General features: G+C 37.1%; 1 protein-coding gene across 10 annotated transcripts in view; it reads left to right on the top strand.

The window, feature by feature from the left end:
* SPOCK3 (SPARC (osteonectin), cwcv and kazal like domains proteoglycan 3) overlaps positions 1-26288 on the top strand; it is a 409610-nt gene that overhangs the window by 158372 nt on the left and 224950 nt on the right. For 9 of the 10 annotated variants that reach the window (XM_069013676.1, XM_069013677.1, XM_069013675.1 and 6 more), the window contains one exon: positions 21710-21784. The exons of the other annotated variant lie outside the window; for it this stretch is intronic. The gene's annotated coding sequence lies outside the window, so the exon portion shown is untranslated. The remainder of the gene's footprint in view (positions 1-21709; positions 21785-26288) is intronic. 10 annotated transcript variants of the gene reach the window in all.

Raw genomic sequence — 26288 nt, 5'->3', positions numbered from 1 at the left:
AGATATGGAATAGCAAAACAAAACCAAGAAGAAGAATCCAAAGTTTCCAGGGTTTACTCACACAAAGTCGCTTAGGGATCGGGGATCGTTCTGCCCTCAAATCACCACCATTTTGTTGCAGTGGGGATACTGCAACATGCCTATATCAAACCAGGAGTCCCATGGAAAAGAAATATATACGGACGGATTCTTGCTAGATGTTTCAGAGATGTTTATTTCCCCAGCCGCATGGCCGGGCTCTGCCGAGAGACTCCTATAGTCCGCACCCGAGCTGCTTTGCCCGCGCAGGGAAACACAAACCAACCAATGGGGAACGAGGCTGAGCAGGGGCAGGGAAACCCCGTGCCTCCCTCAGGGCTCCATGGCGGGGGAGGGACCCCAACAATCCCTGATGCTTCTAAGCTCTGCCAGCCCCTCCCTGTGCACATCTCCGGGTGCTCTTCCAGTTTGCCGGGCTGCCCCGCTCCCCACTCCGCCTGTGGACCACAGCAGCTGTGCTCTGTTAGCACATGGCTGTGCGGGGCACTTTGGGAGCCCTTCCCTGCTGCCTTGGTAGGAGGCTTTTCCAAACCCACAGAGACTGGGCTGCAGGGCCTCCAAGTTTACTTTATATCATAGTAATAGCCCATCTGCTTTTTGCCTTTTTTGATTTAAGCTGTAATTAGTATAACAGAAGCACTGCATCATCTGGCTTAAGTCTAGGTTTTTAAATGAAAAATTAGATCTTGCATTCCTCTTTTCTTCCTTCTCCTTGAACATGCTCCCCGTGGGCCCGAGGTGTTACACTCCCTTCCTCACCCTGACATACTGGTAGCACAGGCAGCAGCTCAGGATAGTGCAACTCCACTCTCAGTCTCCTTTGTCATGAGCCTGCTCCTCCTCCCTCTGCCACCATCATGGCTGGTGCTCCCTGCTTGGTCCCGCTTCCCTGCTCTTTCACCCCTTGGGCTGCAGTTCCTGTGCTGTCCTGACCTCTCTTTTACCACCTTCAGGTTTGGCCACCTTCAGGTTTGGCCGCCTAGAGACTCAGTGCCACATAGCACTGATTCACACTGCTTGTAACCAACATGCAAGGCTGCACCTCTCATCATTGCCTTTAAAGTCTCTCCAGGAAGGGTAATAATGAAAATACCTATTAAACAAAGTATTTAGTAAGGAAAGAAATCATTGTAGCTCACGCTCTTCTTTATTTCATCAAGACTCACTGTCTTGGTATCTGGGCAACTCTGTGCATAATATATGTGTAGTAAAAATAGCAATACAAATTACTTTAAATTCAAGTCACTTTCCAACAATTTTTTTAACTCCCTCCCTGCATGACTTCTTCTGTGCTAATTATTCTCCCCTGTAGCATTAATGCTTTACTCATTTAAATATGTTGTAACAATATTGTCACCAATTATTTTTACTGCTTCAAAAGGCAAATTGCTTTATACCAACAATTAGAAAACAATTGCTTTGTTTTTCCTTTATGTAAATTATTTGGCATTAGCATTTACCTTTCCAAGCACTCATTTGATACAGGACAAGTAGCAGTATTACATAAAAGGGTAGAAAGCAAAAAAAATATTCACATCTCTCAAAAGAGAGAAAATTATAGTAGTCTGTGTAATAAACAGATAATTCTTAGAAATCAGCTACTGAAGTTACATCTGTTCTTGGGAAACCTGATCAGCAGATATTGTACACAGCAGGTAGGGCATGTTCTCACAGCACTTAGCGAAATTACAACAGCAGTCCTTATACCTGTAAAACACATGATATGCCTGATTTATTTTTAAACTTATGATTTGCTTTTCTTAAAATGTTAGGCACTATATGCTTCTGTAGTAACATGCAGTCTCTACCAGCAAACTATTTTAGGGGCAAGTACTACTTGCCTTGCATGAACCATCAGGTTGACAGTCCCGAACAATTGTTCACTTAAGGAAGAAGATTTGTTGCCTCTCCTTGTCTGTTCTTTTAACTTCATAATTGCTTAACTGTAAGAGGAAAGGAGAAAGAAGAGCAATGTCTCTTCCATAGAAACACTCACATTTGTTTGCTTGTTTGATGGAAAACCAGTGTGTATAACTGGCAATTAAACAAAGATTGTAAACTGAAATTGACAGGGTAAGATCTCCCTTTTGGGCTTTGATTTTCAGCCTCTTGTCCTTTCATTTGCTGTTTGGGATTATGAAGCAGTCACTAACTGAAGACAGAGACATCCATTTTAAGGCACTGGAAGCGTTTGTCAATTCAGCTTGAGTGCAGTAACTGCCTGATGCTGAGGCTTAGAAATGGTTTAGTGTGCGTGCAGTAGTTGAGGCTCACTGCTTTATTCAATCAACATTAGGATTCTCAAAATATGGTTGAGTTGGGAAATGTCTGGGAACTGGTTTCATGGGGTTTTTGGGGGGGGGTTGTTGGTTTGTGTTTTTTTCCCCCCGCTCTTAAAAATATTATCTTTACCTTTCTCACTTAGGAATCAGAAAAATATATATGTCCATCCGAAATAATCTTGTGGAATAGTTGGAGTGTTTGAGTTTATAAAACACTTGTGTTTTTAAGTAACAGAACCAATTTTTCCTATTTAACCAGGGTATAAAGAGCATATGAAAAAAATTATTCTTTACACTGAGCACACTGACATTGAAATTGATGCAAGAAAGGTGCCTGGGTAATCTGCATGCCCAGACTGCACCTGCAGACTGGGAGTCACTGGTTTGTCTGCATAGCAGTGAGGTGTCTGTCTCCCAGCAGCTCTGGGCAAGACTCACCTTTTCAGCTGGGAGCAGATGTGGAGCAGGGCACCCAGATGTGTGCCAGCTGGGTGACACCAGCAAGGGGCTCTGGCTGCGCCTCTGCCCTCACAGGTCTGTGCATGTGACACAGCAACCTCAGCACAAGCTCTGCCAGGACTTGGAAGTGGGTCTCCTTGATTGGCAAAATATCATAGTAAACCTGAGCTGCAGCATGGTGCAAAATAACTCCATCAAAATCAGAGTGCCCAGCTGGTCATGCTCAATAAGTAGTACCTGAAGTTGTGAAGTGTCAGTGAAATGCTTAATTAAGGCCTGTGCTACTTCTAAAAACAACAGGTAAACATTTACTATGTACTGTGTATGTCTGAAAACAACCATTAATCAGTGGCCAGTTTACCTTCCTCTTATGAACAAGTAGGATTTATCAGCCTGGTTTGGGAGCATGTGCCCTTAATCCCTGCAGAGCAAAGCCCCTTCCCCTGCAGCTCTGCTTGTTTCTGTTCCTTGAAGGTCAGCTGGGCTGCAGTTTGGAACTCTCTGCAGGCTGATGTAAGATCACTTTAAACACTGCAGAGCTGGTGCTTAAATAACATTCAAATGAACTTCACTCCGCCTCTAAGCTACTGTTGTACCAGGTCTGCTTCACAAAGCAGTGCAGGCTTTCATGTCTTTCTCTGGAGGAATAAATCTGAGGCTTCATTCACATGAAAAATTCTCAGTATGATTTATTTACAGGTTAAGGGCCCAAGCACATCCCTATAAATAATGCTTTAGCCTTATTTTTTCCAGTGTGAACTTTGCATTTTTTGTGTGTCTCCTAAGGCCTTTGGGTTATTATCACAGTGAATATCACTATATTTTATGTAACGTGTTGGAAAAGACAAGTTGTTTTCCTTCAACCTAAAGAACTAGCACCTAAATCTAGTCTGTGTAGTACTGACACTTGAAATCCTTTATTCTATTAATTCCAATCATGATTCTATTTGTTTCCAAAGTAGACACCTAACTGCCACTCATCTATCTGCTTTGATATGTATTTCAAGATGCTCCAAGTAGTCCAAATAAAAACTGTTAGGTTAGACAGGTTTCTTTCCAATATGATTATAGTTGTATAAAAATAAAGAGAAAGTGAAAAAACACATTACAGAATACAGAGGAAAAACCAGTATTTTATTTTCATAACTTTCTTCAAAGATTAAGTATATTCCTTTTAATTTTTAAATTAGAGGTATAAATATGGTTTGCTAGAAGTCTAGCTTTGACACATACTACCTGCTACAAAATATTATTAGTCATCACATAAATTATGCATTAGTTTTCATTAACTAATAACTATAACTAAAAAATTATTTTAACTGAAGTAAGAGCTACAAGTCTGAAACCAGAACATTAACAAAATTGCAGAACAAAACCAGAGTCATGTAAAATGATACAATTTCCTTGAAAATGGGTTTCCATAAAGAGATCATATTTTGGCATTGATTTTATTGTTGCAATCAATATAAATATGTCTTAGTGATATTTTAATATCTGACACTTTTAGCCTAGTGTGTGAGAATAAAATACCATTACATATTTCTCACTGGGCTACCAGATGATCTCTTGGTGGAATGACCCCAAGGTCAAAGATGTAATGGACTACTTGCTGCTTTTTATGATATTTTTACTGGGACTATTTTTATTAGAGTATGGTGGATGCTGTTATGCATCTAGTGAGTCAGGGCCTTGGGACGTTTATGCCACCTGTCATCCCCTCTTAACAGCTTTGATCTTGCATGCACTGGCTGAAAAAATTATTGTGCCATTTTTCAGTTTCAGCTTGCAGTGGTTTAACACAGCTACTGACACTTTTTCACAATATGAGTTGATACAGACAAGCATTTTTGAAGAAAGCCCCAAGGCTAACAATAATATTTATATCTTCTGCCATTCATGGAAAAGCAGAGCCAATAAAGCAGGCAAAAGAACTGGTATGTGTTCCCTTTTGCTCATTAATGTTTCAGCTGATTCTGTGGGTGTTCTGTGGAAGAGTGGTTGCTTTCATTTTCTCATGAAAAGGAAATGCTATATTTCTTATTCAAATCTATTGCCTTTGAGATTCTGCTTTAAGATTTTTCTTGAAGGATGTTCTTCATCTCCTCTACACAGAGAGATGCACAACACAGAAATATATGAACTATGCTGGATTTGCCTTGAAAAAACAGATGCACTGCAGAAACAGTGTATGAAAAATGCAGATGGCGAAACAGAGCGCCTGGCACAATAGGAAGTGCCTACAACCTTCCAGGCTACATAACTGTTTGAAGGAGGAGGAGAAGGGTTTTCAGAAAGGCAAATCTCTCCTTTCTGTGGTTGCATGTAAAGGCTACCATGCTGTATTTCTCATTCTGAAGGTCTGTCTTTGACGCCCTTGATACAAAGAATATCCAGCTCTCACTGCTCTTTTCCCTGGCTGAGTTGCAACGTGTCTGTTCTCTCCCAGTGCCCCATCACTGTGAGGTGCTGTGTATCCTTCTCATATTCCCACAAATTTTGAGTAAATTTCCTCTGAGTTTCTGTTCAGGTGCTTAAGCCTAACATCACTTTCCCTTCTTTAGTAACTACTCAATCCCAGAAACCTTGTAGAAGCATTTGTGATCCTAAAGTAGAATGTAGAAGAGAAATAGAATTTAGGTTGCAATGTCCCATGTTGTACCTGTTGGTACCTGTTTGGGAGATTTAACAAAAGGAGCCATTTTATGCCTATTTTATTCTTTACTGCAGTCCAAATATCCCCTCTACAACTTTAGAACCAGAATTTTGCAGCAGGGTGGTAGCAGAAAATTGTGACATAGAGATGGGGCTGATGCTTTACTCCAGCATCTGCTTGGGAAACAGAAAGATTTGTGATCCTGAGACAAAATTATCCTTTCTGCCACTGAAGAACTGAGAGCAGCAGTCAGGGATGTCTGTGCAGGTGCAAGGGAGCAGAGCCACTTTTCTGTCCAGCACATTTGGATTTGTATTGGTTATAAGGCCTTGTATTGACTGATGCAAGTTGTTGAGGGGGAGTTATTTGTTTGGTTTGGTTTTTAAGGTAATTCATTTAAAAAGAGCTAGGAAGATCATTCTGTTCACCCACTCACATCTGTTTATAAAAATATCACATGTGCATTTGGACCCAAAACAATCTACCAGATTTTTAATGAAAAATGTCCTTGACAGAACAAACAATAAATAAATTATCCTTTCAAGAGAGAAAATATGCTGTTGTAGATAAAATTGGCCCGATTAAGACTGATTTAGAAAATCAGAATCTAATTAGATTCTTAACTGAATCCAAGAGAGAAGGGTCCTAATCTGTCACTGGGATGGCATTTGTATGTAAAGAACCTTGATAAAGGCCAAAATAAATGAAATTATTTTTATCATTTTAAAGTACCAAAGTACATAAAGTAGCAAAATAAATGCCATTGTTTGTATTGTGAATACGAAATGCACATGGGGGATTTCTATGTGTTGTTTGATACACATCATACACACACTTGCTCACATACGCAGTATTTTACTATTTTAATACTGGCTTTATGGATGTTCACTTTCAAATTAAGAGTACCAAATCTGCAAGAAAGAAGTCCATAGAATAATCCATAGGAAAAATTCCAACACATTGATGGATACATTTAAATTGTTTTTTCATTGTCATCTTTTAAAATGCCATTGTGTGGAGAAAAGTTTTGATTAAGTGGATTTCTATTACTTTTAAACTAATCACAAAAGTTCAGGATAATTCCATGTAAGTGTGGGCACTTGGCTGTCATACTTAAATTAGGATTTTAAATTAGAAAGTTGTGTTCAAATGGTAGGTTGGATATTCAGTGGGATGAATAATGTTTGAAAGTGATTTTACTTGAAAATCATTGATAGTATAAGAAATAATAGTAGATTTCATTTAAATGGTGAAAATGTAGTGATGTGAATCTGGAGCCCATATGGAGCAGTGGCATTCCAGCTGTTTTTTCTTTTTGCCTAATTTCATGGTGGTCAGTGAAGTCAGTGTTTCTCACCAGCTTCATATATTGCATCCACCTGTTTTTGCCACTGTTTCTCAGCTGTCCATATAATCCTAAACAATGTGAAACAATAAAGTTCTCCTGAAATGTCAGGGGCCACATAGAAAAATCTGGTAATCACTCAAAGTTGAGAGACACTGAAAATTCACAGGAAGATGAGAATAATACATAGGAAGATCAGGCTGACCTTAAAACAGCATTAATAGAAATGGAATGAAATGTTCTAGTACAAGGTCAGGTGCTTAAGAACTGCTAATAAAAAGTCTACTGTAAATTAAAAATGAGTGATAAAGACAGAGATGCAGTTAATAATAGAATCTCTATGTAATAGAGCTTTGAAAAAGACAAAAGCCTTCCTAGAATGTGTAAGTTCAGAGATACAGAATGTATTTGTGCTTTTGTAAAGGTTCTTGGTGAAATTATGGTCATATTCCAAAACTCCTAGTGTTCTTTCATGCATATAATTCAAGAATTACCTAGTTAAAGAAAAACACAAAACCCAGCGAGAATAAATCCCTGCTTCCTAATTCACAAGCATGACATGTTATATGTTTGTTCTTATAAGAGAACATTAAATGACAGCCTGATGACTTCAGAGTCCTTTTTTTTTTTATGGCAGATGCCTCTCTCCCCTAACATTTTTATAGCCACAGCCATTTTTCAGACTACTACTCCTGATCCAGTCCCATCTCACTCAAGTCATTTGCTATTTTAAATGTGCTTCTACTTGAATATAGTTATGGATTTTAAAATAGTGAACTTTTAAACTGGAAGTTTCACAAAAGAGCCTGTGGGATGATTGGGACAACAGAGGACATATCTTTGGAGCAAGACTGAAAGATCCCTGCTTAGCTTATGTTAAGGAAACTTTCCAGTCTGACCATTCACGAAACCCTCTGGCATTGACACAGGAGGGTAGGATTGCTTTCCCTCCAAGTCCCGTTGTTGCCTTCAGTCGGGTAAGAAGTTTGACACAGAAAGCTACTATTTAATATAAAAGTTAAAAAAACCTTTAAATAACAATAATAGTAATGGGCCTGAGTAAATCTATTTTCTATTCTAAGAAAAAATGTATAAATACTGTAGAGGCTATATTCTGGAATAGCCTTGAAACAGGAGCAGTGGAGAAGAAAGCCCTGAAAACTAATTGCTCTTCTTTGATTAGTTTCAAAAAGAGATTAGTTATGTGCATTGTCATAGCAGGAGACTGGGCTTTATGGCCCTGGAGGGAGCTTCCAGTTTTTAGCCTTTTAGTTTTTTTCTGATAAAAAAATCCAACTTTTAAATTTTTACTTACCTTTTCCAAATTTCAATTCGGAAAGGAACATTCAGTTTTCTTAACACTGACACAGACTTTCTTCTGAGTTAATAAAGGACCAGTTATTTATATTACAGCAAAAACTACTTGATTAAATTGGGGGTTATGGGCTACTTGTATGTCAGTCCCAGGCGAGTTAACCTGAGCACTTAGAATGTTATGTAGTCTTTTCCTGTTCAGAAACTGCTAAGTATTTTACCAGGAGTAATTAAATTCGCAACAGTTCAGTGACCTATTGACCTCGTGCAAAGATAGCTATCAAGTCAATGACAGAGCTCCAAAAAGAATCTTTCTCTAATTCTACAAGTTAGTAAATCTGTTTCCACTCACTAGAAGGTAACAACATAGGCATATTTTTACTGTTTTGTTCTGTATTTTATAATATTGTATACAGTGAGGTTCTCTGAAGGAAATAGAAATACAGCTTTACTTCATAATATTGGAGAAATACTATCTCATGATGCAAGAATGAGGCTTAATTTGTAAAAAAGTTCACTCTTGATATCTTTATCTCAATTTTAGAGTTATTGATTATCCCTAGAATATGCTACTTGGCTGGAAAAGAAGTTATAAAACAAAAATAGAGGCTTTTTGAAGGCTGACAGTAATGAAGAAGCAATGTTGCATCATCTGTCTCTTTGCATCGTTGAGTGTTGACACAGTCTCGTTAATTTTTCCTAAGCTGACGTTTCCAGAACTAAACACTTGCTTAATTCTGTCCCAGAATTATTGGTGGTAAAAACATCTTTCATACATCCCAGTATCTTGACAAATAAGTACAAAAAATGGTACAAGTGTGGATTGCCTAGAGAAGTATGTGGTGTCTGCTTTCATTGTCAATCCTTCGAACAGTGAAGTCTTAAATAATTTGTATGAGAATTATGTTAACCTGAGTGGTACTGAAACTCTGGAGATTAGTAAATGATAAATAAATTATTTATTTATAGTGGCATGTGGCCTTACTATGTGCTGTCATGCTGAGTAGCTGAAAATGAGATAGTGGGGACATGATGTCATAGTGATATAAGCTTGGATTGAAAAGAAAACAAAACCAAAACAAGCCCAAAAACCCACAGAAATCTGAGACCAAAACTACGACTTATGAAAGTAGGTCTTTTTCTAGTGTGCAAGTAAGTGTTATGCTAGGCTATTTCAAATGAAGCCATAATTAAACAAACGATTGAAAAAGGTACTTTGGGAAATATAAGCAAGGGTGAAGAGTTACATTACAGAGTTACACTAAAAATGTGTAAGCTGCAGGGGGCATCTGCTGCCTGCAATGACCCATCTGGATAGTTGCAAGCAATCAGATTTCCAGTGGTTAAGTAGGAGGTAGGCACCATTCTTGGTATCATTTACAAAAGTGAAAATATTTCTTTCAAATGTCAATGCAAATACAGTCTTGCTTTTGATTGCACTAAAAGTTGCTTCATGTGCAGCATGAAATAGTGCAAGCCAGGGGAATGTGGTAAAAAATATGTGAAAGAGGTGAATTTTTTTATTTATAGATTAAACAAGTCTGTTCTCTTGGGTGATAAAACCATGTCATCTCTTCCTTGCCCTCTCCCACCATCCAGGAAGGATGTTACAGTAAAATTTCATGCAGATAAGTTTTGGTATACTCATGTCTATATATATGTCTTTCCATCAAGGCAATGGGAAAAAGTCAGATGCTTGTATCATTAATTTGTTGTGTCCCATATATTTCTTACAGTTCAGTACCTAAAGAGGATAGCCTAGCATAAAGCATAAAAAGATCCAAAAATCTCACCCATTCTATCTATTACTCATATGATTCCAAAAGTTGCCAGGTACTTCTGTAGAACAAAAGAGCTTGATTATTGTCAATCACTTGCAACCTCTTAGGTCAGGTACAGGAAGAAATCTAGCCATTAAGTACAGTGCAAGCTGCAAAATTCATCTAGGAAGCATGGCAATTTATTTTTTACTGCTCTGTTTTTTCGAAGTTTGGACTTATTTGACATGAAATCTTTACATTCTCTTTCACTCAAGATAAAGTCATGACTTCTGTGTTGATAAAGTCATTGTTTAGGAAGCTTGGCACCTCATTTTACACATGATAAGGAATAAGAACAATAATGAAAGGTGTGTATATATGTTGAAGAGGTATAAATGAAACAGTAAAGAAGACTGTTGCCTCATTCTGGGATGCATATAGCTTGATGTTTATCTTTGAGAAAATTGAAGAATGTAGTTGTAATTTGCCATGACAGCTGCATCTGTTAGAAAGCACTAGATTTACCTCTAGAAAGTGATAGTACAGTAAAACACATATAGCAGCCTTTTCCCCCAGTAAAATACCTGTTCAAGGCCTGAAGCTGTGGATTCTGTCAAACTCAACCAGTCTGCCCTGTAGCTATCTATAATATTCCCAGTGAAGATTGAGTTTCAAGTTGTATTTCAAGTGGCATTCAAATTCTCATGCATCTGTATGTTAAACTCTCTTGTCTGATTTTTGTGTGTGTGCTCTCTTGCGAAGAATATCATGGCTCCGTTTTTAGTTGTCTGCCTTCCCAAAATGCTGTCGAGCTAAGGCACATTATCTTATATGTCATCCATGAACAGTTCAAGATTAATTAGCCTTTCACCCATTTTAAAGGTATCATCTATATCCTGAAGGCAGAGAATGGTGTTTGGCAGCCTCTTCAATCACTTCAATTTCTTCTCTGTGTACTGTATAAATAATCTGTGGAAAAATTACACTGTTCTGTGAATAGAATAGCTAGAGGTGGCATATTCTGTACAATTCCAGTCTGAGTCTATACAGATTACCCCATTTGAACATTACAGGAAGGATTATAAATATTATTCACATGTCCTATAATCCTACAACAAACCTGACATATTAGCATTCATTCTGTGATTTTAGGGCTTCATGCATTTTTTTTATTTTGCCTAGTAAATGTTGTTAAGTGCACACAGAAAAAATGGGAGAGCAAATGATATTCGGTTGCAATGACGATATTTGGATGCCTTACCTATACGGGGATTATTAGCTACTGTTGTAAGCAGATTTAATAAACCACTTGTTTACTTCCTGAAGTTCCTGCTTATTAGTTCTATTTCTTGTGAATTTAAATATCTGCCCAATATCCACAAGTATGAAAATACACTGTCTGCTGTAATGGTTGTGTCTGCAGTCTGAAAGTACACAGAACACTTTTTGTAATGACTTCAGTTTCGTGTATGACTTGTTTGTGATGTTGAGATTTTACTGCCCTTAAGAGCCAGCAGCGAGCAAGGAGCAGCGCAGAATGGAGATGTGCTCTTTTCCTGTGAAATGCACTGTGAACTGGCGCCTTATTATCCCACTGTACACTAGGATAAGCCCTATTAGTGGGCTTGGCTGTTTATGTTAAACATTGGTAACCATTGCCTGAGGGTAAAATCCTCCGTAAAAGCTTTAGAGATTAGAAAAATCTGGAGCTCTTTCTTTCCTTGTAATGCTGAAAGGAAGAAAACTGTGACTGTCTAGAGAAGTGTTTTAAGACCAGTGATTCTGGGAGAAGTCTTTACCAAAAAGGTGCATTTTACAACCTCCTCTGACACCATAAGGGTTGGATTTAACCTCATTTCTGTCTTGGCCATTGGTTGTGTGGGCAGGATTTTCTGCCAGGACATGGTCTGGCCTCAACATCTGTGAGTCAGCTGGTTATTGCTGCCTGACAGTACTGCAGCTGATAGTATCTAAGCTGTCACTTATAAATAAATGAACAGGCTTCCTGCATTGCAAAACCAGCATTCATAATGTGACCTGATGTACCACTTTCTCGATAAATTGCCTTTGCTGAAAATCTTTGTGAGCCATACAGTAGAATAATGGAAGTATGAGCTTAATTACCTTATGTTTCAATATTGCTCTTACTGCAAAGCTATTTAAACAAGTTATACTATTATCCACAAAAAATGTGATTTTTTTCCAAATGACTTGCACATTAGCCAAAATGTCTTGGCCTGGTAAGGAGATGGAATCCATGACTCAGTGCATATTCTCTATTCTTAATGACTATGAGCTACTTTTGTTGGAATCATTAGGAAGAACAGAAGTTACTGCTTTGTTACATTGCTTCTATATTTTTGGTTAAAGCTTGACCTCTTCTTTGAGGTCACATAAGACCAACCAAAATCCAATATTTTTCTGTTATTCTCTTATAGAAACTGTTTTACTTAATTTCCATTATATTTTTTGCCTTTTTTTCTGTTCTACTGTGATTTAATCAATACCATTTTTGCTGAACTGAGAGATGTCAGAAGGCAGTATCTGAATATTTTTTACATGTAAATGAGTTTTGAGCCCCCCGCCTTTTTTAATAACCATTTTAAAGATGAGATTGTGAAAAATCTTAGAGATTTATATAGTGACATTGATATATTCAAGACAATACTTTTCTTTGCATTGATGCAAATATTCATTGATGCATATATTTATGGCTTAAAATTATGGATGAGAGAAATGGTTGAACCCTTTTGAGAATATACCAAGAAACAAAGCAGACATTTATAAGTCCCAGGCATACAAGCATACATACCTTTCATCCTGGATTGGATCATCTTTAAAACTCCTGGTGAAGACTCACTGAGGGGAAAACATGAAATTTACCTACATCCACTTTGGAGATTGCAGCCTGTGACCTAGTGGGTCCATGCATTTCAACTGTGTCTCTTATTCTCCCAGGAAGCTGAGATAACAGATACACCTGGTAGGACTACTCAGTCTAAAGTCTGTAGCTCTCTGTTTTCCTGACTGTTTCTGCTGTTAGTATGAGAATGACTATGTGTGAGTGGCCTGGGGCGAGAGCAACAGAAGGTCATCTCATTACACAGTGCACACCTCTCGTTTCAGGGGAATATAAAATTTGGTCACTCGGTGGATTTTGAATGTTTTCCACAAAACTGCCAGAAGAAGGCCATGGCCTTTAATGATCACAGCATCTATGCTCAGTTGAGTGTGACTAGATGAAACAAGAATTCAAACGGAGTCTACTCAGTGAATTGTCTGCTGATTGAGATGTAGCTCAGTGAGAGTAAAATGGTCCCATGAGAACAAACGTCTCTTGAAAAAGCAAGTGGAAAAACCTGATTTGAGGCTAGGAAGTATTTTCTGGACAGGCTTTGATGCAGAATTCTGATAAAGATGGAAGGGAGAGTGATACAAAATGGTTACTTACAGTTATTATTTTTTAGAAGGAAAAATTCACATCACTTGTTTATACAAAAAGCCCCCCAACTCCTAATTTCTTGCTCTTTCTGTGTAAATATATTCTGTATAATCTGCACATAGATCTGATGAAAATTCTCATGACTCATGTTGCTCAGACTTTAAATATTTCTTTTTGTGAGATACTTCAGATTAGCAACTGGCACCTTGTGTTGAATTAAAGAGCAGCTTTCAAGTCACGCGCTCAGAGCTGCTAACTTTGTTAGGCACCTCATTGGGTGAGAATTGGCAGAATTTCCCTTAGATTCTACCTTTCTGTTGTTCTTATTCTAAATTGGATAGTAAAATACTAGAAAACATAGCAGAGAATTAAAGAAAAAAGTGCCACATGAGGAGAGTTTATTATACAGCACAGGAAAATTCCCCTAAGATACAATCTCTTTTTACATAGAGAGAAAAATACTGTCTGCCTAAAACAGCGCAGTACTTTCAAGCCTTTGCAAACCACTCTGCTTCCTCACAGACTGGGAAAGTGTCTCAGAAAAGGTTGAGCTTTTGGGGTGAATGATGATCTGCTCTGAAGTTCCTTCCACACAGGGAAAATTCTTAGACCCAGTCATTTTGCTCATCTTCACCCCAAATCAGAGGTGTTTAGGAGAGAGCCTGTTTGACATGAGTGATATCTGCAATGGTATTTTTACTTGTCCAGCCAAAACATTGTCAGCAGTTTTGTAGATTAACTTAACGATATTTTTTATAGGAAGTCTGACCACTCCAATTCTTATTTGAGTATGGATGATTCTGTGTAAAAATTTATTGGAATTCTATCTGCCTTTCTATCTGAGCATATTGTAAATGTGTAATTGTCTGCCCTGAAGTGTGCAATAGATAAATGCAGACAGAGCATAGGTAATGAGAATGGTTTGTCATAGCTGTATAGTCTTCAGCGGCCTAGTATAAATCAAGGGCTAACTCATCCCAGGGGGCTCGTAATTTTTAGAGTATAGTTTTATTTTCCATTTGTATTCTGATAACAAGTCATATTTATTATGATCTTACTAATGGCAGGTATTCACTCAAGTATTAAAGAATATATAATTCACAGGTGACTAGAATTGAAAATAAAAAGGCCCTGAAGAACATCATCCCTATATCATTACTCAAGCCATTTTAATGAAAAAATGTGCATTTTGATGAGACAAATAAGCAGGATGCAAATTAAGATAGGAAAATTGAAAATTTACAGTACACAAACAGTATTTGCATAAGGGCTATCAACTTATAGGTGATTTACATTTTTTTGAGAAATTAAACTATAGCAGAAAAATTGCTTAGTTATTCATATAGTTAATTACCTGGCCATACAGCAAGTGTTTTTCTTATTATATTAAGTCATTTAAAGGTTTTCTGCTACACAAGTGACATGTCATGTACTTGGATTAAACCCAGTTTTAAATCATGGTTAAACTGCACAGTGGACACCAGCTGAAACTGGATCAAGAGCTTTAGTTTGGAAAATGCACTTTTGGAAAAGTAAATACCTAAACTGGAAAGAATAAAGCCAATTATACTTCCATATTTGGTTTATAACAATGTAAGTCCCAAAGCAGTAGATTCAGTACTGCTCTGCAAAGTTCAGCAATAATCTTGGCAATGCTGTCATATCCTGTAAAAATTACTGTGAAGCCATTAAGTTACAATATTCAGATGGTGGAAGGCCAGTTTTTGCTTTCAGTTGCACTCTGCTCCAATTGCTTATGTACACTTATATAGGATCAAGTTCAAACCTCAGATACAAACCTGAAACTTAAAAAATTTGTTTATGAAAACTGTATTATTCCCATGTTTACAGCTGTCTGCAAACATTCACTCAAACTTCTGGAAATGGCAGTCCCATTTGTTTGGGCCCCAGGGCTGATTCTGAGATGTTTCACCCTAAACTAGTGTTAGTAGGAGAAAGAAAGTGGTGATACTACCACTACTACTACTACTACTACTACTACTGCTGCTGCTGCTGCTGCTGCTGCTGCTGCTGCTGCTGCTGCTGCTGCTTTTACTATTACTTACAAAAATGAAGTGCATTTGTTTACATTATATGATTCAGAGCTTTCCTAGGAATGTTTATTTATCTGTAACCTATTCATATATTTTTTTCCTAGTGGAGGAGATTATTACTATGGTATGAAACTTTTTAATACAAATTCCTGATAAAATAGAATATGCAATACTGGATGAGAAATATTTCTAATAACTCAGCAACTCCTATCAACTTTCTATAAGGAGTGCTGAATATGTTATTCTTCCTTCATGCCAGCAGACTGAAGTGTATTCCTAAACAAAAATAGTGATTTCCAGACTAAAAAAATAAATGTTTTTCTGGGACTCGTGCATATTTATATACATTCAATAATTTGTCTAATGGGCTGTCATTATTTATGTTGCTGACATTCTTAATATATGTTTGAAAGATCTGGATTTCTTTTGCAGTACAAATATTTCTTTTGATTATGATGACAGTTTACATGAAAAGAAAATAATATCTAGTCAGTAAATTCATTGCATTCTGAAAATTCAGAGAAGACTCTAATTCACAACTTAATTCTATCTTATATATGGTGAAATAAATGTATAAGATTAAACATGTAGATATATTTTTTAAAGCAGACTTTTTGTAATTTTTCACAGTTTTTCTTGTTCTTGCAGGCAGAAGTAAATTGCCTTTTTTGTAGGTAGTACACACAGAGTATATTTTAAATCTCAAATATAATATATAATTTCCAGAAACATAAAAAAGCATTCAGTTGTAATACACTATCCCAGTTAACACCTGTTTTAGAGGATCAAAACCTGATATAACTGCATCTTGGGAATATTTATTCACATTTGTCTATATATTCTTATTTACCATGCTCACACACATTTCTTGCTCACTTTGACCAAATACTTATTCAACTGGATCTCTTAAATTTACAGGACAACACAGTCATTCAATCAAAGGTCTGGTGCTCTTCTCAGCAAACATGAGGCCTTACCATGAACATTGTGTTAACCAAAACTGAGTAGGAGCTGAGTGAATAGCCATGAGATTAATGTCAAACTTTCAATTTACATGAATTTACATTAATCTATTCTCACTCATAAAATTCTGTTATTTATTCTTGTAGTTTTCTTTTTCCCATTCTGCTCTCTTTTTTTGGAATTTTTTATGTTGAAATTTTCTTTTCCACAGTAATGTTTTTGAAAAGTTACTTTTTTTTTACTATTACAGTGAAGTTTCTGTGTTTATGCCAAATAGAATGTTATACAAATACGAAAACAAGTACCCAAAGTAATTTTTACATACTTTAAACCAAGAAAAAGTCAACTGTGCCCAAAAAATAAGGGTCCTTTGCCATTAATGACTCATTGGAGTTATTTATGATAATTAAGCAGAACCCATGTATTGATTTTTATGCTAATTAGTTCCTGTTTCAGTTCCGCTGGAGAAGATCGTTTCTATCAGGTGATTGTCATGCTCTTAGTGGAGGTTCTGTTGGAAGCACTTCACAGGAAGGTCACAGCGGAAGAAATTATAGCTAAATTAACAGGGTTAGAGATAAGCTTCTGCTTTTCAGTTTTAGTCTTTTTGCATATCTAAATCACAGACTCCCCTAATTGAATGTCTTAACCTTGCTAGCCAAGGTTTACTGTTACTGAGGATAGGCTCTTCGTGCTTTAAGCCTGTGAATCACTTGCAGTGACAGAACATCCTCTAGGAGTATTTCAAGTGGAAGACACCAAAATGTCACAACTGAGCTCCAGAAGATTGATGCATGACTTCAGTGTCTCTTCAGCTCCTCTTTATCCTGTTGGCTGCAAGTGTCAGGTAACAGGGGTAGCTGGGGTGGGGGGAAGTAGGACAGCATGGCCTGCACCTTTGTGAGTAACCTGCCTTTCCTCCAAGGTCTGGAGCCTTTGCCTGCTCTGCCAGGAGGGAGCCCTGGTTACCTTGCCTGAGCATTGCTCAAATGAGTTTTACACTGAAGAAGCCAAACTGTCTGACGGAGCACGTTAACAATTGAACAGTATGGACTGTGTTTTGTTTGCTTTCCTCCCCTGGCTCTTACCCCCTGAAAAGTAGCATCTCCATATGTGCACCCCGTGGATCTTAATAACTGAACAAAACTCAGGACAGTTTAAACAGTGAAAATGATTCGTGTTTTTATTGGCATGTGGTGTTGAAAAAAATCTGACTGTGGATATTCTTGTATATAACACAGTGAGTAGGGATTGGAAAAGATCTTTTGGGTCATGAGGTCTCTGTTCTTCTAGTTCAGGTTTGTTCTTCATGACATATTTCTTAAAAATACATGTTTGTTTTGTTTGGTCAGGAGTCTCAAGCAGTTGGAATCAAAGAGAAAGGCTATTTGGCAACTTGATTTTTATATGTGTCAGGAAAGTTTTTTAATAGGGTTTCAATCTCCTCTCTTAATAGTATTTGGTGTGTCATATGAAATTTTTTTATACTGTGTTATACATGCCCTTGATGCACATCCTCCTCTTGATACTCACAGGCTTTTTCCTACTAATCATCAGCTATTGCCAGAGATTCACAGCCAAGGGTTCTATTTGCCATAGTAGGGACTCAGTACTCTGTCTTCCTTAATCTCATTTAGAAAAGATAATTTTAAAAGGTGAGTGAGCAGGTCAAGTTCCTTTATTCTTTCATCTTTTCTTTCATTTCTAAGGGTGAAATTTGGTTTCCCATAAACATTGGCATCTAGTGACAGTTTAGATATATTAAAGCATCCTGCCTGCAGTCACCACTGCAAAGTAGTGTGGGTCTCCTCTGCCCTATTCACCTACTCTGTATGGGTCATTGTCCTCCAAGGATGCAACAGAGAAGATTAGATAGCTAAATCATAATCAAAATGTCTACACTAGGCATGGGAAAGTGAATTTAGACCATCAAGCAACACATTCAAAATTTCCTCCTGAAATAGTGTTAAGGACAATGATTCAAAAGTATCCATTTAGAGCAATAGCTAATGATAACCAGTAAAGACTCAGTAAGTAGGCTAATACAGAGATGTCACATTGGCTAGGGAAAAGGAAAAAGCATTAAATGTGGGAGTGCAGAGTAACTAAGCCCTGCCCCCCTGCTCCCCCTCTTCTTCCCTTCCCCCCACTCCCCAATTCCTATGGGTCAATTTAGAGTCTCCTTTCAAGTGCAAAATTTAGAGGTTTCTGTTATTCATCTAGGGATCAGATTATAATTCTCTTTATAATTACTACTAATAACAAGTGTTAGCATTCATTTGGATGAGTTCAGGTAAAGACAGTATCTGAGGAAGTGCCATGACTATTGATAATAGTGTTAAAGCCTAAATAAAATTTAAAATATGTGAAATTAATCTGGATCTTATAGGAAATCTTGTAGGACAACTGGAATGAGGAAAATAGTATTCTTTAGCTCAATATTGAATTAAAAGCAAGACTTTTTCCAGTAAAAATGTTCATACTAAGTTACATTAATGTACCAATTTTACCCCTTGTGGTAATTCTTTTGTTGTTCTGAAAATCATACCAAATCATTAATTTGATATAAAATAGTGCTGATGGGGAAAAATATGTAAGGATGTCCCTGCACTACTGAATAGTAGAATCAACACTTTTTCCATTTTTGCTATGATTTTGACAGCTATGTCTTTGCAAAAGCCAAACTAATAAGGTCAAAGTAAAACATCTGTAAAAAGAAAACGGCTGGTCCAGCAATATTTCATGGTGCTGACACAAGCTATGAGGTAGCTCTTCAGCTTGCTTAGTGCATATATCACTTTCTATTTATACTGATATTATTTTTTACCTTTTTTTTTTTAGTTATACTCTCTTTATTACCTTTTAGCTGCATTTAATTTTGATGCTAACCAACAATATGCTTCATGTATGTAGGATATTATAAGAATCTATTTTTCTCTTCAAAGCCCCCATCTATTTTGAATAAACTTTCCACTGAAGCAACTACTTCCTACTAGTTTGTTTTGTTTCTAAAAAAATTGACATTGTAAGACCTATCTAGCCACTGAGAAACACCAGCAATAATCTACAATAATACAAATATTATTTATTATTTGCTTCAGCAGCTATTAGTGTCTCCCTCACAACATAAAAGGCAATGAATTCCCTGTAGTGAATGAGTTGATTCAATTGATTTCTGGCAATAACAACTTCGTAATAAAAAGGAATTGTAACTTAGGAACTTGGGAAGTAAAATAACCACTGAAATACTCTTGTACAATATTTTTATTGTATAAAAGTATCATTGAATTAAAAGCATCCCCTGCTTTCTTGAGGACTTGAACTTTATTCTGTTGGTTTTTGTTTTTTTTTCAAAAAAATACAATAAAGTAGTCTTTTTAATTTCCTTGATGATATATTGAGAAGGTTATTGAAAGCCTATTAAAAATGTTGTTCATAATGCTGTTGAACAGCTAAAATAGCCCTGATCTAGTCAAGGCACACACAGTACAAAACATAAAGAAAATACTGCTTCCAGTGTTTGAGGAAATGGGAAATATATAGCTGAACATATATAAAGCACTGGCAAAGATTATGTAGTAATTCTATACTGTTCCTTGAAAGACAAACCCAAGGACAGTTGAAAAATCAGTGTGATTCATTTATTTCCACTGAAGCTGTAGTCTCAGGGACACCACTTTTCAGACACTTGTGGACGACTTCGTTAGAAAAGGAACAAGCAGCTGATTAGAGCGTTTGGTGTCCCAAGAGCGGTGCCCGTTAACAAGGAGAGCTTAAATGAGTAAAGGGGTAGTCACTAACTGCATTTCTCTTTCCTTCATGGCATATTAACTGGCAATGCTGGCAGAGCAAAAAACAGAGCTGTGGTTAAAGCACAGCTTCTGAATGTCCAGGTTTTACTGACTGTTCACATTCATCTCACTGCAATGTGTGGGTAACTTTGGGAATGGGTCATGGACCTCTTTTCTGGAGGTGTCTTGAACCACAGGGTTTTGTGAAGCGAGTCAATACTTTTCCACTTTCCAGGTGATACAGAAAACATTAAGGGGTGTACTGAAACTATTGCAAATTTAGTTGCTAAAAAAAGGGGCATTTTTTGTAAGTTCTCCAACATATTTTTTTTCATGAAAGTCAACTTAATCTATTGCAATAGAATTGCTGGGGAATGGTAATAATACAATTCTCTTGAAGGGAAAAGGTTTGTGAAAATTGGTTTAGATGGATAACCAAGGAGTATTTCAAGACATGGTCTTATCTAATTAGTCATATGTTATGGTTATATAATTATTTGAATGGATGTCTTTTGTGGATCTGTTGAAGCTTAAACTCTGCTAGAAAAAGTTACACCCTGAAAAATTTTGGATGATTAGTACACGTAATAAATGCCTGGATAATCCAAAAGAGAGATGTGTTCCTCTACAGCACTCCACAGAAATCTGCCTCTGAGCTATTAAAATGTAAATTGCCTACCGGATTTCTAGCTTAATATATGACATCTTCATTGAACACACAAGAACACAAGAATTGGAATCCAAGAAGTGAGTGCTCTTTTTTAAATTGAAGTCCTCCAAATAGTTACAATATAACTTCCACTCCAAATAATATTTTTTCTTATATTTTAATTAAGTAAAATCAAACTCAGGTTTTTTTTCACTTTGCAGTCTGTGCAGTTCCCCAGGGAAACATCATCTTTACAACAACTGAAAACAAGAGTTATGCTTAAACATGTCTGCCATTCTACCTTTCAAAGATAAAGTCTTGGATTATTATCTCCAAGCTGATAATCACCTCAAATTTTCTGATTAACATGGTGTCTGGACCCAGTACTAAAGCAAGCACCAGAGTACTAGATTGTGCAGATGAGAAATTCTACTCATCATCAAAATGGGCTAAGAATCTGCTCAGTGGTTTGCCAAAAAAGCACTGCTCAGTTCCTCCAGAGTTCTATCCTGATGATGTTTGGACTGAGAAGGGGCAAAAAAATGGGAAGAGCTGACTTCAAGGACCTCATGGTCCTAACATTCTCTGTAAAATGCACACGTGGAATGCTGGTTATGCTATGGAACCAACTCTTGTCCTATATATCTGAATGCCTGAAGTTTGTCAGCTGGAGAGAGAAGATCTGTGGATCAGAATCTGAAAAATGTAGTCTGGTCTTCTTTCCTGTCAAACACCTGCTTCTGTAAATCTTTGTAACTTTATGAAACTCAAAATATACAGAAATATTTTGTCTTAGACTCTTGTACATCAACAATGATGTACAGTGATTCTAGCAGAGTAAGATAAACTTGTCTTTAAAGCACTTCCTCTCACTGGTTGTTGCAACCTTCAAACTCTGTGTTTTGGAAGGTTTGTTGATCTTAAGGCACTCAGCTTGCATTTCTGATTTGCCACACAGGCCACTTTGGAATTAAGAAGGCAAGGATCTCCTGGTGGCTTCTCTGAACACATAGACTCACTGGTAGAAGCAAGGGTAAGTGTTTACTGAGACAGGGCTTCAATGACAGGCAGAGACCCTATTGATCTGATTTTAGTATGTGTACACCAGTTATCATGCTTGTATTTTGAAAATTATCATTATATAAAAAATATTATACATTTAAAGTAAATCTGTAGAATATTTTCAAAAACTCTGTCAGACGTAGGTTCCTTTTCCATTATTTTCCCATGCAATTTTCTGATCTCTCTCTGATTATTATTTTCTGTTTAGCTGATGGAACGTTCCCCATGTTCCAGAAACATAACAAATACTTCATATTGATAGTCACACTTTTATTGTTTGTACATGAGGTTATATAGCTTTTGGCCAAATTATCCCCTTGCTTACACTGAAGACAAACTTTGGTCTTTAAATTTGTATGAACTAGATATGAAAACCCATAAATGCTTCTTTGTGATTTTTTCCTAATAGCAGCGTAATAGTTTTTTTTTTCTATCATGTTTGTGGGAGATATCATAGCCATTAACATGGATTGGAAGAGCATACAGTGATTTTCATTAAAGCAGTACAGAAGGTATATCCCCAAATTTGTCTTCCAAAGTTCTGAAATGGCTGTGCCTCAGCCACTCCCCTTACGTAATTTAGTGAAACAATGTGGCACTGATGGTTTTGACTTCTGAAAAAGCATTATTTATGCTTATGAATTATATTTATCACTAAGTCAGTGTATTTTTCAATACATTTTGAGTGTCTCAATATCTTTTTCACTTCTGAGATTGTTCTCTTTACGCTTGAAGGTATGTAATTCATATTGGTACTAAGTTCTTTGCTGTGGGAAACATGCTTAGCTGAATGATATTCTTAAAATAGAGAGAGATGTAAAATCCGCATCAACAGAGTAGTAATTTCTTTAAGCTTAGTGATGACACAAGAGAAATGCTGAAAAATAAGGCATGTAAGCACTAAATGTTTGTATTTTTATTGTAACTGGAAAAACTTACATCAGGAGTGAAACTGTGGCCTCTCTGTAATGCCTAGTGTTTCTATCACTAGCTTCAAGCAGTCAGGAATTCACATCAGAAGTCAGGAGTTAATGGATTAAAAGCATCATGTGTTCTTAACGGAGTCAATTCCAAAGATGCTTCTGAAAGTCCTGCTCTTCTTCATGATGTCAGTTGTATAACAGCAATGCACTCAAGCTTATTTGTCATTAAAAAATAATCGTTCTGAACTGTTTAATTTGCCATGTGTTCATTAAAAAAGAATAAACTGCTTTTATATTGTACTAGACATCCTTGAATGAAAAAATTAAGTTTTAAAGTGAGCTGTAACTCTCTGTGACCCCAGCCAAAGGACACAATTGTCACCTGCTAATTCACACTTCACTTGCCACAGGTGAAGTTTAGAGATCTTGACTGTAGGTGACAGGACACATGAGCTAAAAGCAAACCTGTGCATGACGCAGGGTTCAGACTCATCGTAAATCTTGGCTGTGCTACTGCTCCCTGACAAGATGTTGTTTGTCTGGTTTGGGTTACAGGAACAGGGCAGCACGAATCTTTTTAGCCTGTCTCAGCTGCAGAGAAAAACAAGCTATCTGAAATTCAGGTTAAGAAAGTCTCAGCTTTTGCAGTTTGAGGGCTAGGGGAGAAGCTCAGGGGACACAGACCTACCACTCAGCTTGGGGGCACTCTTTGTTTCTCATGGTAGTGGACCTTTCTGCCAGTCTGCTGTTCACATAGAAAAACACTGTCAGGAAATGCTCTTTTTGTTCCAACTCTGCTTCCTCACATTCCTCCACAAGAGAACCCCAGTCTTCCTAGTCAAATAAGTAAAGCAGTAGATCACAGAAATTTGCCTGTTGCAGTTAAAAAACCTAAACATATTGTAGTGACTTGGTTTCTTGCTAAGCTGTTAGAGGTGTTATGTAGCATCCTGGTTGTATTATCATGCAATTCTCTCACACAGATACAAAATGCTGGGGACAAAAAGGGAATTCAGAAGAGATGTTTGCTTTTCATTTCCCAATTTTTCTCATACTGAAGACTCAGTTTTAAACTTATAAGGCTCCAACTGTGTTCAAAATACATTGTCATTTCATTATGACAGCTGATGAAATTTGATGACAGTTATTAAAAATTATTTTATATAACACCTGCAAAAAATACCACTGCGTTTCTGAACACTTACTCAGTGGCTTATTTACTGTCCCTTCTCTTGAGCACTACAAACCGTAATGACAGATTTTTCTCTTGGAAATCATTCATCATTGCCTTGAACTTGTCAAGATGAGTACGGCTGTGCCCTGCCCTTCTATAATGGCATTCATATTTTTAAAGCCAAAGATTTCACAAAGGTAAGTCTCTTGCAGGTAGAGATGATTTGATCAGGTTCTTTGAAATTGTTAAAATCACTCCTTAATTAAATATGTAAACTCTTAAAACACAATTGTTATAATTTCTAAGAGCTCCTAAAGAAAACAGTTTAATGTTACTTGTTAATTTCTTTTAGAATGGCATAGTAAGTAAATCTCAATTATCCATACTGTGAAATGACAACAGGTAAAATATGCCCTTTTAGCTGCTTTTTAATCTTGGAGTTTTATACTAAATTCATTTTCATATTTATGTTGAATCTAGGGATTTAACTCAGCAAATCAAAATTCTGGTGAAGAGACTATCATAGATGATAAAGTATACTAAAAAGAATGTAATTCTTCATCCAGGATGTTTGGGCATGGAGCCAGTGTATAGGCAGCCCCTGTAACAGGGATGGCCACGCAGTGCCCTATCTTATTGCTGAGTGTTCAGCTGGAGGGGAACCAGAATCCCCTTCACCTTACGACTCTCCCATGACAAAGCTGTCCACATGCTGAGTATGAATGGAGTGGGAAGCTTTGGCCTGTTCATGTGAGGTCTCAGACCCATAGACTGAAGTTTTGGTTCTCTGAATCAAGTAAAATGGTCAGGGAGTACATGGCTGGCTTGGGTTTCTGGTGGGTATCAGCATTAATAAACAGCATGCATTTTGCTTCTTATATAACCTGCATTAAGAGGCAATTTAGGCTGGAAATCAGGAAATCAGGTAACCTTATTTGGTAAAGATATATAGCCAAGAACCTGAAACAGTTGCTCTTGGGCTTCAAAAATATAAATAGCTTTGTAGGAACAGCAGCAGCTGGCTGTGCCTGGGGTCGTTCCAAGCAAGAGGAGCTGTTCCTGGGGAAGGGACAACATGCCAGCAGCCATTAGATCAATCTCGGTTCTAGACTGGGCTTTCCTTTCTGTCTCTACCAGAAGAAAAATGACCCCAGATTACTGTGAGCACACTAGATAAGGCTCTCTAATTACAATTTGAATTGCATCTAGATGCCATGTTGCATTCCATTGCATAAAAGTCTGCCTGTTTCTCTGACAGATGCAAGTTCATGCAGCTTGAAAATCCTTGAGAGTTTGAGGTATGTAAGTTCATGGCAGGCATTGCTCTTGCTCCAGATGGCTGCAGCTTTAGGTTTGTAGCATTTTTTAGGAGTTTTCTTTTGAGTTCTTCGGATATGCCCCCACATTTTTGAGAATGTATGCTAATACAGAACAATGACGTCGGCCAGCAGGCGGAACCCCTCAATCCCCCCAACTCCAAAACACTTCATTTTCCCTTATTTATTTAAACATAAAAGAATGGAACTGGACAACCTGACAGGATGATTTTGAAAAAGTGCAAATAGGATGACTGGAATTTGAAAATACATCATATGAAGAGACGGGAGAGAAATGAGAGTATTTTAGTCTATTTTTTTTGTAGTTTGTTCTACAGATGCCGTTTTTTCTATGGGAATAAAGTAAATTATAAACACCACCATGGTTTTATAAAAGTGGAATTCAAAGATGATTCTATGATTATTTCCATTACTGAGTTTATAAATACAGATGATAGAACTACTTATCATCTCTACGTCTGTATCAATATAATATCTAAACCCCTCAGCCTTTAATATACTGCAGTACTAACATTCCTGTCAAGTTTGAAAATGTGATTTTGCCATGTAACAAATGAGAAACTGAAGCAGAGAAAGGGTGAGCCCTACAGAAGGACAAAAATGTTGTCAGTTACAGGTACAACACTGAAGCTGGTTCAGAATGTGTTAAGTATACTCTTACACGGAAGAAAATATAAGGTAGAGGAATATTTATTTTAGAGAGTGTCTGGAGGCAACAGGGCTTATATATTTTCAATGCAAGATTTTGAGAAAGAAATTACTTTGCTAGGTGTCTTAAAAATGCATTCTGACTTATGGAAATATGTCCCCTTTATCACCTGTATATTCCTCCTATTTTCATCTTTGCCCTTTTGAGCTACACTAGGATAAGTCCCAGTAGTGACCCTGCATTTACTTGCTCCAGGGAGTTTTGGTGCTCCACGTAATGTTTTTCACCATTTAGCGATATAATTTGGCTTAAATTTTTACCTTACCCTTTTTCTCTTTACCTATAAGAATTGTATTATCTCTTTTTTACATATCCACAAAAGCAGACTCTAA

This window comes from Aphelocoma coerulescens, chromosome 4 (genome assembly GCF_041296385.1).
Source record: "Aphelocoma coerulescens isolate FSJ_1873_10779 chromosome 4, UR_Acoe_1.0, whole genome shotgun sequence".
Classification (NCBI taxonomy): Eukaryota; Metazoa; Chordata; class Aves; order Passeriformes; family Corvidae; genus Aphelocoma; species Aphelocoma coerulescens.
This window is presented reverse-complemented; position numbering and strand designations above follow the sequence as displayed.